This window comes from Trachymyrmex septentrionalis, unplaced genomic scaffold, assembly GCF_001594115.1.
Source record: "Trachymyrmex septentrionalis isolate Tsep2-gDNA-1 unplaced genomic scaffold, Tsep1.0 scaffold40, whole genome shotgun sequence".
NCBI lineage: Eukaryota > Metazoa > Arthropoda > Insecta > Hymenoptera > Formicidae > Trachymyrmex > Trachymyrmex septentrionalis.
The window spans coordinates 2969406-2974321 of NW_017305569.1; positions in this window are offsets into that span (position 1 = coordinate 2969406).

Here is a 4916-nt window from a genome sequence, read left to right on the forward strand (position 1 = left end):
CATAGAACAAAGGAAGTTCGTTTTACTTTGCTAAAGTATCTAAAAATTTATGTAAGTAAATACAAATCGGAAAATATTAAGAAATACTATGAAAAATGTTGACATTCTGACAATCACTTTGAGAGTCCCATATCATTATTTTGATAGCTCAAAAAATTATTTTTAGATTTATATCTAGCTAAATTTTTAAATACTTCAGCAAAACCGTTCCTTTTGCGAGTTGAGTTTACGACAAAATTACCACTTTAATAATATATGAATGCAGTGAAAATAGTAATTTATTAACGTGGGCATCTCATCTTTCGCAGAAATGTGATATATCTTCTTCAATTACTTGCTCTTTCAACTATAAGGCTTCAGCAGGAAGTAACGATTATAACACGTACGCGGCGTACACTTCGTCACACGTCCCACGCGTCGAACTCACTTTCGCGGAATCGTAAATCGTGCGTGCACACTGAAAGTGACTTCGATTGTTCATTAGGTGAAATAAAAGTAGTGGCATTTCGCCGACACAAATCCGTTCCTGGAAGATACGTCAACTAGCCCCTTCACGATCAATTACCGGCGCATTGTGCCGGCCCGTGTTACCGCGCGCGTGTGCGCATTATTGCGTACGGGGACCAATTTTTCCGCGAGCTTTCTGTAAAAACGTCCGCATCCCGTTCCGCGCGAAACTTCCGGTCGTCTTCTTTGTTCGCTGGTGATCACGCTGGCGGCGTGAGAGCGCCGGAAAAAAGTCTCGTTCTGAAAAGCGCAGGTCGTGCGTGTCATAGCCGATGCGTTGAGCGTACATCGACAGTGCGTACATCGTCGATGCACAGCGTGTTATGCAGTGAAAATCGAACAGGAGAAATCGATGAAACGCGGAATGAATGTAATTGACAGTAACAATCGCGAAAATTATATATTTTATAAGAACAGATGCGTGAATGATGCCATCAAAACGGATGTCGCTTAAAATAGAAACTATTTATAATATTACGAGAATACGAATGATTATATGTATAATGCAATAAATATTAGCTTTTCAATTATTTTTAAGTATAAAAATTTTGATAATTTAGACAAATTTAGATAGAAAGAAAATCAAATCGAAAAATCATCGGAAAAATATGTTGTAGAAAAAAATTGAGTGTACAATGATAATTGGACAGTGGTTGGTATCGGATAAAAATTGTTTAAAATTTTATTTATGCGTTTGGCAACATTTACAAAGCTATTGACAAATTCGGTTACATACGTGAAAGCTCGAACCTCTTCATATTGAGAAAATAAAGACAATGTTATTTGAGAATTATTGCATCGCACAGTTGTTGTTCGTGCCGGGACAGAGTTAAACTATGAAGTTTGATGACAATCATTCACAACCATTACATGTAAGTCGAATTTTGTTTTCAATTCATTCAATTTATGAGAAGAAAAGGGCATGAGATCTATTAAGAAAATAAGAAATAAGGAAATAATAATCAGAGAGATGAGTGAGTGATATACTTTTCTTGAAAGTGTATACTGCAGATATACTTATAATACAAAAGTATTTGCAAACAGATTAAAAGCTATTCAAGCACGGCAGGAAATAGCAAAAATCATGCATAAATAATAGTGAACTCTACTAAAAAACATTTAAAAAAAAAAAACATTTCTATCCGATATCACTTTCCAATTTACAAAACAAGAAAATGTAATGACATTTAAAAATATATACCTAAATCCTGACTATTTTCATTTTTAGAAAATAAAAAAATATTTTAATATAAGAATAATATTCATACACTCCTTACATTTAATTTTGATCGTCCAAGGAAATAAAATCACGAAAAATATAAGGTGTCCGATACTATCATCCTCTAGATTCAGAAATGACATTAAAGATCTTTTTTTTTTTATTGTGTAGAATCCTTGATTTAATATCAAATTCTTGGCTTAATATCGACGACATTAGACAAATTTTAAAAAATTTTAGTTATAACAGATGTGTCTTAATAGATCACACATCTGAATATTTTTATACTGTCTCTATCTAATTAACCTTTATGTCCAGGCTCGTAGACTTACCACGTAATTAAAAGCTCATTGGCTAATAAATCTAACGAGCGTACGATAGGAATCGCTCGTGCGTGAACGCGCGAGACATACACGTCTTGGGGAATAGATTGATTTCCATTATCATCATTTAAAATCGTTGACAGTGACTTCCATCACAGGCCCGCTTCTTCCTTCACCCCTGTTCATACCTAGATAGCAGATGGGGCCTGTTAAGTCATTATCGTTATTGTTTGTGTGCGATGCGCGCGACGGGGCACTCGCCAATCCAATCTGCGTGTCTGGATTAATATACCGGGTGGCGGAAATAGATCACCGATGACACGGAAAGAGATGGTGAGTCACACCGGCGCCAATCCTTACGATTGCTTGACCAACGATTCCTGGTCTAAACCATTTGAAAGAAATGAATTGCTTGGGGAAGAAAAAGGGAGGGTATGAAATCATTACTGCGATACTTACAGAACATTATTAGAGTTAAAACATTGGTATCATTAGATTCTTATCATATGTTGTATAAAGTATAGCAATATTAAATAAAAATCGACCGATGAGATTAAACACATTTAAGTAAAAAGTACCATATTCGATTAAGATGGCTCTTCTTGTCTAATAATATTTCTTGTAAATTCATACAATTTCCAGTTCAAACTAACTGTACGGATTATTTGGTCTTAAAACATAATCCTAAATTAAAATTGGGATTATCATAATTAAATTGACAAGCAATTCAGTATTATTGCTGCAAATAAATATCTTAGAAAGCTATTATTTGATGCTAATAAGCATTTTAAAATTGTAAATAATTTATTGCGAAAACTATTATCACAGCCAGGATTTGAACCGGTATAAAGTATACTAACATTTTAATATTTCAAAAGATAATAGCATCAAATGATGAATGAGATGATGGCATCAAATGTTGCTTCCTAGAAGAAAACAGAGGATGATATCAAACTTGGATCTAGGTATAGTTGAACGTGCGTAGTGTGCTAAATTATATTGTCTCGAATGTAACTGTTTCTTTTCTAGCTTCGCCATATTAAGAGCGCGAATGTCGGTTGATATACGCGAACGGAAGTGAATTGTTTCGTCGAGAAAGGGTTGGCCTCTATAGCGATTATTTTCACGAAGTCTAATTGTGATGAACTAAATTCGACTTTCATTTATTCTATGCTATTTATCTTTAGATTAAAAAAAATTATTTTTAATTTAAATTTAATTTAAATTTAAAAATATATGTACATAATTTATATTGATTTAAAAAAAAATCCCTTCAAGTCCTCATCTTTAACTTATTAATAAATAATAAAGATTTAACGTTTTTTTAATTATTTTTATAAAATCAATCATAGAAATGCATTTAAGATATATTAATTTGATATAAAAATTTTGTGAAGGAAAAAGACAAACAAAAGATACTAATTTTTAGAGATTGAATATTTACGTTTATAGCTACAGAATTTTAATTTATGAAGATCCGTAACAATGGAACTGCACAACGCATCCGTGTGAAATTATGATCGCATCTATAGTCGCTAAACAGGCGCACGACTAGGTTCGCCAACGCAAACGCACATCGCAGACATCCTATTTATGCGTGAGACGAGCTAGTTATGCGCACATGACGACACATCGCCGAGCAATCATCTCTATTTCGACCGACGAACCGCGTCAGCGTAGGCCGTAGGAAACTTCAAAGAGTTCGTTCCTATGCAGTGATATACATGTGGGCGGAATTTTTGTGTTCGGAAGTGGCGGAGTGAAAACAGATTTCGTTTCTAAACATAAATAAAGTTAAATAAAGTAAAGTTTCTAGGTAGAAATAAATAAAAGCAGAAACCACTTTAAGTTAAATCAAGATAAAAATTAGACGACTTCGATCAAATATCTTGAAAAATATTTTTAATAAAATATTTAGTAAAAGACTGTTATAAGAGGATTTCTAAAACGATATAAACATAAATTATTCTCTCTCTTATACTTGATAATATATTAAAACATTTAAACGTATCAATACATATTTTTCTTCACACATATTCTCGTTTAAGAAAATATTTTTTAGAAAACTTTTAATTTTTTTCTCCTATATTTTTGTTGATCTTATACCAATGATTTTAGCATTTACTAGAATTTATATATATGTATGTCAGGAATGTATGAGTCATTGTGTCGAAAATACATTTTTCTTAAAATAAGAGGTATTCAAAATGCTGAGCATGCGACTTGCGAATAATAATTATAGACATAGAGAATTGGACAGTGAGGAATTGCTCTGATATCACCGAACCATGATTCATATCTATTGCAAACTTATGGTTATATGCGATAGTGAATATGAAGAATGTGAAATAAAGAATTGTGAGTGAAAAATAAAATACGGTCCTATCGTCATCACGTGACAAAAATAACAATCATTTCTCGAGAGAATTGGTTCGATAATAATACTGATATAACCCGGATGGCTCGAATACTCAATTAAAGGTCGGCTGAGAAGTTCAATTTATCTCTCGTCACGGCTTTTTAGGATTAGCTTAATCGAATTCAGCGAAATTTAGAATCAAAATGTCTCTTATAAAATAGTATAGTGTACTTTTTTAAAATTTTCAATATAACATTATATGTAACACTAATATTATAAAGTGAATTTATTAAAATAAAATTTTATTGAGAAATATTGCTATTCTAATTATAAAAGCATAATATAATATAAATAGTAATTTTATTAAATTGTGTCATATATTTTAAACGATTTTAAATTTTAATTATAATTTATTATAACATATATTATTTTACATTGAAGTTACATCGTATTTTTACATGAAAAAGCTTCATTCATATTTAATAACTTTTTATGTAATAAAATAGTT